The sequence below is a fragment of the Electrophorus electricus genome, chromosome 20 (assembly GCF_041902795.1).
Source record: "Electrophorus electricus isolate QZ-2024a chromosome 20, ASM4190279v1, whole genome shotgun sequence".
In the NCBI taxonomy this organism is placed as follows: domain Eukaryota; kingdom Metazoa; phylum Chordata; class Actinopteri; order Gymnotiformes; family Gymnotidae; genus Electrophorus; species Electrophorus electricus.
The window spans coordinates 18,623,931-18,635,000 of NC_137516.1; the positions used below are offsets into that span (position 1 = coordinate 18,623,931).

The 11,070-nt window shown below is 43.1% G+C and overlaps 1 long non-coding RNA gene across 1 annotated transcript in view; it reads right to left on the reverse strand.

Moving 5' to 3' along the window:
* Positions 1 to 207: 207 nt before the first annotated feature.
* LOC113590218 (uncharacterized) overlaps positions 208 to 11,070 on the reverse strand; it is a 14,866-nt gene continuing 4,003 nt past the window's right edge. Inside the window, exons 2-3 of the long non-coding RNA XR_003412078.3 lie at positions 6,649 to 6,704; positions 208 to 745 (exon numbers count right to left, since the gene is read on the reverse strand). This is a non-coding gene — a long non-coding RNA (uncharacterized LOC113590218). The remainder of the gene's footprint in view (positions 746 to 6,648; positions 6,705 to 11,070) is intronic.

Sequence of the window (11,070 nt, forward strand, 5' to 3'; positions counted from 1 at the left end):
GATAGATATAACTTAAATATTATACAATAGTAGTTTTACCTGTACCTGATTCATTTTACTGTGAACACTAAAACTATATATATATATATATATATATATATATATATATATATATATATATATATATATATATATATAACTAGTAATCATTACAACAATGGGAGTTTAATTACAGAAATATTATTTTAACCACAATAACTGATCATATGGGTTTCCCGCCTAACCGGCTGATTTGAGGTACAATATATGACTATTTTACTGGGATTTCACTGTGTAAATAATGTCGATTTAATCAATGTAAATATATCCATGTAAAAACAAGTGCAACTCTAATTTTTTAACACAACACAACGATACGCAACTGTACCATATGTCACATATGGCTGAACATTTTATTTAGTTTTAAACGTTCTGTTATACAGGTACAATAATTCCACAGAATTTCACATGCCTTCTGCACAACATGAAAGACTGAAGTGTGGGGAGCTGAGTGTGCATGAGCCTTGTGCATTAAGCCTTGTCTGGTGAACCAGCCAGAGGTCATGGCACCGCAGGCGCCTGAGCAGTCATGCGGGGCATGTGCAGTGGGAATGGCGGGGGCTCGCTGTCCCAGCTAGACTCCTGCACTGTCTGGGTGGATCCGACGAGGTAATGCCACTTAAGCACGTCTCATCCTTCTTTTGTGACCGAGAAAGCGTGTGCTAGTCCATGCTTTACATACCTTGTTTACCGACAAGGTCGACAGCTGCAAAGGAGAGAAAAGAGTGCTTGGCACGTTTAAGGGGCCACAAAGCTCAGAGAAGAATCTGGAGAAAGAAAGAGGTGAAATACGAGGCTCTGCTGCCAGCACAGGCCAGAGGTGGAAACTCCACGACATCGCTCAACAGCTCATAGTGTCCGAGTGAATGGTGCTGCTTTTAAAAGAAATTCCCAGTGCAAAAGGAATAACAGCTTATCAGACCGACTGTTGAAGCGTATTATGTGGAATAAGTGCGTTTTTCTGTGTTCAGGGCCAGAAAGACTTCCCTTTTCTGCACTTACCGGCTCATTACATGAGTTCTGTAACCCCATCAGGACAGTATAAAGCCCCGGTAGTTCAGGACACCACTGTTTAGGTTAAGAGACATGCAGCTGTTTAAAAGACTCTGTACAATAATAACTCAATAGCGATTCTATAGAAGGTCTTTGTTCTAAAGTTGATTGTAGTCGTATCCATTTTCATTTCTGCCTATCAGAGAGACTCATCTGGGTTCACTGGTGATGTTTCCTCCAAGGGACATAACATGCCATTTCTGTTTTTGTTGTGCAATGCACCTCTGTCACCGTTGTATGAACTTGTAATTAATTATATTATGTTACTATAATTAATTACATGGCAGTAAGTGATCTGCTGGTTTATGGCTATTAAGGTATTGTTGTCTTATGAGAACCCAGGCTGTAACAGTACTGTCTTAAGACCTAAATGACTCTTCAGAAAATGACAGATGTTGGTTCTTAGTATAATATATTTAGAAAGCAGACTGTCATATTTACAACCTATTGGCATACTACCCTTCCATTAAAAGAAGACAGTGTTTTACCTGTGTGCATGTGTGTGTTTGTGTGTGTGTGCATGCGCACTGATAAATAGACCCTGCTTCAGCTATGGAACAAAGCTCCTTGCCCCATTATAACTCTGCCACGGCAGACGTTGCGCTGTTATCATGGTGATGGAGTTGTTTATGTAACTTCTTTTCTTGCCTGTGCCTACCATAAGTGGACATGCAGATGGCGTCGGGTGGTCAACAATGCAGTTTGTTTACTGTTTGTCAACAATGCAGTTTGTTTACTACTGAGCTTCAAAAGATGTTAGATGTTAGCAGCTTGTGAATGTTTTGTGTGAATTTTTAATTGGCATCTGAGCTGTTGTTTGAGAATAATTTCCCTCCTGAATCAGAGCAATGAAAGTCATCACTGAGTGAATGACTCTCACGTTTAACACGTAGAACCGCCTCAGGTCCGACATCACACAAACTCCTTACTGTCAACTAGCACGCAGACTAAACCCAGTAATGTCATTTAACATGTAGAACCGCCTCAGGTCAGACTCCTTTCTGTCGGCTAGCACACAGATTGACAGGCCCAGCCCCTTTAACATAACTGGTGAAATATGGTGTCACTTGTGATATGTTTAAACACTATACAACCTCTCTACACCAGCATGGGAAAATGACTCCCTCACTCATCTCGTGTCATTGTCTCAAAGAACAGTTCGTAAATCACGTTAATGTGACACTAAGGATTACCCGTAAATCCTGTTGGAACCTTCCAGTCGCCCAGGACACCACCTACCAGGAGTCACGGCATTCCACGCCAGCCAATTACTAACACACGTCCGCTTCAGAACAGCGGAAAAGATGCAATTACACTGTCCCGACAGGCCGGGTCAAAAGCAATGGTCTCCATCACCTGAATCCGATTAGAGTCTTTTTTATTTCCGTGCACGTGAAGGGAACGTCTCTTTCCTTAGCTCACAGTAAACAAATGCAGTCGCGGAGTATCTGGGATGAATGAATTTGACAGTTCATTCCCTGAAAGGAAACACATGTGGAAGAGGAGACAAGCAGAAATGTGTCTGGAAGAGCTCTCCCTCGCTAATGTGCTCATGCCTGCAGGGGCAGCAGACAGCCCCTCACCTCCCAGACCCCAGCTGATGCCCGAGTCGTCCCTGCAGGGGCAGGGCAGCTAGAGGCAGCGCGTCAGCCAGCCGCTTGGTGGCGCTGTAAAGGGCCTAACTCCGGTTCCTGCTGAACTGAGCCAGTGCATGTTTTGTCAACTGTTATCAGCTCAGTAGGCACAGGAGGTTGAGCCCAGTCTTCACCCACAACACCTCCTTCTCCTGCCACCGGGGGGCAGACCTCAAAGGCTTAGATGCTGGAACATCCATGTTACTCGTTCCAGCGTGTCCATCTGAGAGTTCACCTATTTTAGCCGTGGTTCGCTCTTTTGTGCTTTGCGACTATGTTAGCCCCAGATCGCTGGATCCCCGGATCCCCGGATATCTTTCGTTGCAGATCACTAGGTGCTGTGGTGACATCTGTGTGAAATCACCTAAATTTGTTGCTCTCTTACACTGCACAGTGTCAAGACCAGAAGGTCTGTGGGCACGCTGACATTGGCAAGGCCTTGTCAACTTCAGATTTATTATTATTTTACACTGTAGCACCCTGGATCTGAACCCATCAGAGACATTGTGAGGACACTTCTTGACACACACCTATGAATGTTTTGTTTATTATGGTGTATTTTACCTTATTCTAGTGAACCTGATGTTTCCCATTCAGGTTTGCTCTCATTGGAACAGCCAGATGTGATACCATGAATAATTCCTTGCCCTGGTCTCACGTGACCTGTCTCATCATGGGTTGTTTTACATCTGTGCCAGTCCACATGAATGAGAGACTTATATTTCCCCCCATGGAAATGGCAGAAACATAAAACCTCTGTGGGCATATGATATATTGACATTAGTAATGTGGTCTTTTTGAAGTTCAGCTCATTCATGTCTCTGTAAACAAATCTTTTGCTGTCTGGGCTTCAGCTCCTGGTGCACACGAAAGTGTCAAGTGGCTTCGACAATTGTGGCTCTGCGATAATGTGCATCAAAGATTTTTTTGTTCACCAGGAAAGACTTGAGTTGAGTCTCATCCGTTCAGAGCAACTGCAGGATGTTGGCACATGTGAAGTTAAAACAACAGTGAAGCGCATCGTCTGAAGTCTCTATACCCCATTCAGTCAATGTATTCAGGCTTTGGCTAAGTGCCTACTTGACCAGACCACCTTGCTTGAAAGGAAGGGTGGTGTGTTTATAAAGTGCCTCAAAGGAAGAATACTGATCCAGCAACAGTTCCCTCCCCTGTAGTAATAACCGCATTCAGTCAGATATAAAAGGAGACTTTACCTTACATTAGGGTTGGAACTGGGAGAAGATGTAAATGTGCTCCCTGCCTTGCTTGTGAGTGTTTGTCCCCATGGATCACCAGGTCACTGTGTGTGACGTGTTCCGGGCTGTCACGCAGCAATGTCGCCAGTCCCCAGCACGACCTGCAGCTTTTCGCTGCCTAGTGATTGTGCCTCAGAGGAGCGGAACTTAGCCACTGTGAACATGGAACATTCCTGGAACTGTTCACAAAGCGAGCCAAGTCCTGTACCTCACAAAGCCCCATGGGCTGCCACGTCTCTGTTCTACCCGCAGGTCCAGGGTGCAGCCACATCGCTTCTCTTCCCACAGGTCCACGTCTCTGCCCTAACCGCAGGTCCAGGGTGCCGCCACGTTTCTGCCCTACCCGTGCGGAACCCCTCTGGCTTGGTGGATCTCTCTCCCATCCCACAACAAAAACAGAAACAGCCTGTGAAGACTGTAAACAGGCTGTTAAGTGAGCCCAAGCCACTAGAAGAGTCTGGATGTGGACAGCAGCTACACACACTGGGGCTGGTTTTCACTGGTGTTGTATTTACTGTGCTGTATGATACTCAGATGAGCTTTGTGAGATCATGGTATGGACTTCATGCTCACAATAGAGAATTCACAGAAGGGAAATGTTAACCAATCAATCTATATCAGATGGAGAAAAGTGCTTTAAAGCACCGAAGAAATGTTTTTTTATTAGGCCAATAAAATATTCCATGGACCAGTTGCATTGTCAGATTCTATATTTTCTTTACCTTAAACTCCCCTCAAACTGCCCTTAAATCTTGCCCCTTAAATGTTCTAAAGTGATCCAGAATCATATCCATATGCCTAATGAACTCATTAACACATTTTTTTTTCTTCTTGTGCACGCTGGTGCATCAAAGAAGTAGAGTGATCATTGCAATGCTTTCCACATGGAGTTTTCAAAGACTGCCTCGAGTACAGAAGCCACAGTCTTTTCATTACTGTGAGCCCACATACGTCTGAGTGGCACCGCACCCCCGGGTCCCGATCCAGATCTGAAAACCGCAGCCATCCGTCCGAGGGTGAGTGTTTATGCTCCGAGATGTATGAGAGACGTTCGGGGCTCAGTTTGTGAGCCATGCGTAATGTATTGCTCTCAGTCTGTGTTCACTGAAGAAGCCATTTGAGCGCTTGGATATGGTTCACTCTCGGCACAGTGGACGGAGTCTTCAGGGCAAGCCAAGGGGGGCCCAACAGCAGCCTGTGAGGTCTGCCTGAAGCCTGGCGGGGACAGAAGCCCGCTGTGGCGGTCGGAGGCGCCAGGAGAGGACGATCTCTGGGGCCTTTGCTCATCGAAGAGAATGGCCTGCAGCTGGTTGGAAATCCCTGGCAATGTGATTTTCTGATATAGTCCCAAATCACTCTGCCAGGAATCCCCCCAGCTGCCCCAGAGAGGTGGGGGAAGGGAGGAGAACCAGAGATGCTGGAAGCATCAGCTCACACGCCCAGGCCTGGTCAGTCATCGCCTGTTCATTTCACGTCCGCAAAGACACGCAGGCACACACACACACACACACACACACACACACACATACTCGGATGCATGCTGAGCCTTGCTGAATGCATGTCACATTGACTCATCTTTCATACATGACTAATCACCAGGGCAATTTGCCTAGACTCACCTGAGAAAACAACAGGCTCAATAGATCCTTAGTGGTAAAACGTGGGACCCCAAGTTGTCAGAAGGTCATGCACACAGACGTTTCACATGAGACACCAAGCTGTCAGAAGGTCATGCACACAGACGTTTCACATGAGACACCAAGCTGTCAGAAGGTCATGAACATAGACATTTCATGTGAGACGACAAGCTGTCACAAGGCCATGCACGCAGACGTTTCACGTGAGACGACAAGCTGTCACAAGGTCACGCACACAGACGTTTGACGTGAGACGACAAGTTGTCAGAAGGTCATGCACACAGATGTTTCATGTGAGACCCCAAGCTGTCAGAAGGTAATGAACATAGACGTTTTATGTGAGATGACAAGCTGTCAGAAGGTAATGAACATAGACGTTTTATGTGAGATGACAAGCTGTCAGAAGGTCGTGCAAGGTCATATGCATGTGTCAAAAGGTGTCACGTGCTTTGTGGTGATAAGACAAGGGCTCTTCCCAACAATGCACACATGTATTATTACTATAAAAAAACTCAGTTGCTTGGTGTTACAGCAAACCAAAAATGCAGAGTTGACAAGGTCACTGTGACAGATAAATAATAAAACTCATATTTCAGACAGATCATTTGGGACATTTTCATAATTTCATATGAGATACCACGGTGCGAAAAGGCTCGCAACTCTGCAGTGGCGCCCTGTCTGCAACTTGTTTGCGTTTGCCCTTGGTGCATATGGAGATGTTTAGATGTAGTTGAGTCTCACCAGAGTGGCCCTAGCTGGAGTGTAATTGTGTTACAGGCTGTACTAAGACCTGGAGGGCGCTCCAGTCTACAGCAAATGCAAATGTGCTGATTTCATGAACGGCTAAATTTGTTCCATCAGACTTGTATGACGTTTTCTCAGTGTTCTTTGAAACAGACCAAAGAAACGAAGGCCTTGCTGCTCTGAGGGGGGGGGGGGGAGGGGGTAATCCATAGTACGCAAGACATTTCAACAAACTTACACTTTCTAAAGAAACAAAAGCATCTTTTTTCTTCACAGACAACTCACAATAAGCAGCTTCTGAGAGATTTTCTCCAGATGTCCTTTAACAACATGGTATGAACCTGAAGGGGAGAGAACACACCACTTTATTCAGTCTGAACATGAACTGCTGACAGGCTCTGAAAGAACGCTCACTGGCACAATGTCTCACAAATCAAAGAACGACATCATTGACTAAGTGCAGTTTTCCTTTCTTGTGCACTGTCACAGACGTTTGGAAATACATTAGATGAGCAGCATCTAAAAAGGACTTAACATTTCATTCATCTAGTTCGACTTTGACTTCAGCAGGCATTTAAAAAACAATCCTTCAAAGTGTCACATATATATATATATATATATATATATATATATATATATATATATATATATATATATATATATATATATATACAGACAGACATTTACATGCTGTATGGGTATATACTGTACAGCATATATATTACATGATAGATTTTTTTTTCCATCTATAATAGTTTAATTTAATCTAAAAGTAAATATTAGTTTTAAAAGGGTAACACTCTTTAATCAAACTTTCTAAGCCTAGTGAGCTATAATGTGATTTTGGCTTTAATTGTACACAGACTACACACAAATAAAGGTATCCCTGGTCTGTTTTCATCCACTGGCTGTCACTCCTGTGAAAGCCATTCGGTGTCCTTGAGACCAGAAAAATATTTTCCCTACTCAGTGAAATGGTAGGACCAGGAAATTAAGAGCTCCAGTCCAGAATAAACAAGTATCTTCCTGCGTCCTGTGCTAATACTAAATCTTTTCAGACTGAGACTAAAGTTTTGTCCTTAAATTAACAAGTATCAAGCATGTTTTGATTGGCACAAACTGGCTCATTGATGGTCATGTCCTTCTTTTTCAGCTCAGTCCAGACTACCACTGCAAGTGGTCAACACTGTCAACCATTTTGTGTGAATGTGTACGTACGCTGAGAGCCACTGTGCTGCTGGGAGACCCAACCACCGCACGGTCGTCGTCCACTTGCAGTACCAGCCTGGATTATGTTTCTAAACTCTTTTTACGGAATCTTAACCATATTCCCAGAATATTTGGATGGAAAGCGCGTCCATGACGATACAGATCCACTACTCCACTGGGGATTGGGAAGTCATCTGCTGAATGTTGGGCCAAGTCCAGATCATTCCTGTTGCATGTAAGGACATGGGAGGTTTTTGTCTGCCCAGCCTTCCAAACAGTCGGTTGCCATAACGACGGTGTGTAAGACTGGAACATGATGGGAGACTTGGTGATTTCCCGATGCTTCCAGCTCGAACTGTAACTCGTCAAGGCCGTGGTCTGTCTGACTTTATCCACAGTTTGTGTGGGAGCAACGTCCACTTCCACCCTCCAGTTCCGTATGTCACAGCTCCAGCTAACTCCCAACTTCCTAATCATGCACCTAGTAGTAAAGCTTCAAATTCCAAGAGTGAAGTTATCTTCTACCACCTGGTCTGTTTCACTGCCATCTACCTGTGAGGTTGCCCATGCTGACCGATGACTAAGGGTGTTTAGTGTGCATTCTACCTCAGCTGTACCCCTGAGAAACAGGAGGTCACAGCTAATCTAGGACAGGAGTGCTTAGGTAAATGGGAACACACCGCACTAGTTTTAGTTCATTAGAGATCTGAGGGGCGTTAATATTTGTGACATGAAATTCAGAGAAAAACATCATAGGAGCTTGTTTATGCTAACATTAGCGTAGATAGAGGATAGAATTCTTTCACATGTTCAGTGAAAGACCAAGCTCAGAAAAACAAAACAGACATATTTTCATAGCTTTTTATCTCATAGCCAATATTATTTTACTTTTAATCACCTTAATGAATTAAATTGAATTTTACATAAAATTGTACCTATTCTATGTGTAAGCCATAATATTTAAAATAAACTCAAAATAAATAAGCAAATAAACAGATAAATAAATAAATAAGCACGCAAGCTGTATTCAGTCATAAACCATCTGATCCCAGGTTTTAAAATCTCGAATTAACAGAGTGGAAATGGTGTGTCTTAGCTGTGGCTGAGAATCAAACTTTTTTGTATTTAAAGGTAATAAGAATGTCAGACAGTAACAGGAGGTGTTATAATGTCGGTGCAGATAGACGACTTAATATGCACCATTTAGACTGCTAGTCTCAGGCACCCTACAACATACCACTACTTAACTGTAACCTTAAAGATGATGAAAACACACCTCAAATACATAACTAAATCAGTCAGTACATGCCTGATGATCTGCTCCAGATAGGAGAAGATAGTCTGGCAAAATGTGGGGGAGGAACACTCATATAAGATCACTTTACGCTATCTTAACGCATTTTAAAAAATGTATTTCTTTTTAATGTATGTTCCCAGAAGTAATAGGTTTAATTTTATATTTAAGAGCAAGAGATAACTGTTAAAGAGCCTAACCCTAACCCTAACCCTAACCCTAACCCTAACCCTAACTAACCCTAACCAACCCTAACCCTAACTCTAACACTAACACTAACACTAACACTAACACTAACACTAGCCGTAACCCTAACACTAACATTACCTCCACTAACTCTAACCCTAACACTAACCTAACCCTAACTCTAACACTAACCCTAACACTAACCCTAACTCTAACCCTAACACTAACTCTAACCCTAACCCTAACCCTAACCCTAACCCTAACTAACCCTAACCCTAACCCTAACTAACCCCAACACTAACCCTAACCCTAACACTAACCCTAACCCTAACCCTAACTAACCCTAACACTAACACTAACCCTAACCCTAACACTAACACTAACCCTAACTAACCCTAACCCTAACCCTAACTAACCCCAAAACTAACCCTAACCCTAACACTAACCCTAACCCTAATCCTAACTAACCCCAACACTAACCCTAACACTAACACTAACACTAAACTGGACCCCACAGTAAGTGAGAGTTAAGTTCAGTGGGATTCATCTTATAGAAATATACAAGTAAGTAAACAAACAAATGTTACATTATTAAATAAATAAAAGTTAAACCTGATTACAGTTTTTAGAAGCTAAATAATACAGTAAAATCAAATGTGCTGTTCACAATAGGCAATTAGATATTTATGTGCATTATTTGCTACATTTAATGTCAAAATATTTCTTGGGTTTAAACTGTGGGGGATATTTTGGCATTAATCATACACTTTCTCCTGCTTTTAGCCTTTTTTGATAAACTCATTACAGTTTCCTCCTAGAAAGTGCAGATCTTTTCCCAGAAATTACTTCCCAGAAATAATAATAAGGTACCCTAAAAGCTTGGTGGATGTGCATTTTAAAGTTATGCTGAAGTATAAAATTAGGACATGAACTATTCCCATGACAAGGCGAAGCCGCGGTACCGGCAGCAACACGAACACCTGAGCCGGAGTGTTTTTCCTCCAGGTACCCTCTTTATACGCAGTCACATGCACTAAAAGTGCCAGCAACTGAGATCAACGCTGCCACCTCGTATTTTTGCCTCCATCCAGCACCTGCCGCTGACGGTGCCTGTACTGGAGGTCGGGGAAGCTGCCAGCTTCCGCTGCTCTGACTAGGAGAGACTCAGAGATGTATCAGGCTTCTCCGGCGGCATGGTGTGAAGCTGCCAGGACTGTCCCTGCATACGCGAGAGTGACTGGACTCTGCTCGCCCTGTGCTGGGAGCCCTCGCAAGCCCATGGGCAGGCAATGTATGATGGGAAATTTGTGGGCAGCTGAGGATGCAGGCAAAGTTGAGTGTGTACGTGAGTGTCAGTGTGGGGTGGGAGGGTAGCGTGGAGAATGCAGTGACACGCGCGCGCGCACACACACACACACACACACACACACACACACACACACACACACACACACGCACACACAGAGGACAGGCTAGAACAAAAAGATCACTTTATCCTTTGCACCTTTCCATCTTGGAAATGTTGTTATTGAACTTTTTCCCTTTTTACATGTGATTCCAGGTCCGGTTTTAATGAATGAACTCTGGAAATGATCAGAACATGACATGTGTGGTCTCTGCTGGCCAGAGTTCCACAGAACCCTAACAACTGTGCTGTGCGCTTCTAACTCACTTCTGTGTATTATTTATACACACACAAAAGCATTAATTGAAATGGTTCCTCCATTAAAAACATATTTTTAGCAGATATTTTCCATTTACTGTACATAGTCAATTTCCTGCAGCAATAAAAAAAATATTTTATGAAATATAAAGGTGAATAATACATGCAGTTGGATTTTACACGTGCTACTTTATTTTATACAGAATATATGTAGTGAAGATTTACTTGATTGGCTAAAAACTCAGGAACAAGCCATCATAAGAAATAAAAATCATTTGCTCTAAGGTGCCCAGATTAATGCAATCATTTGGATGGCTTGTGTGTTTTCAAAAGGACCACATTCAAAAAAAGTAAT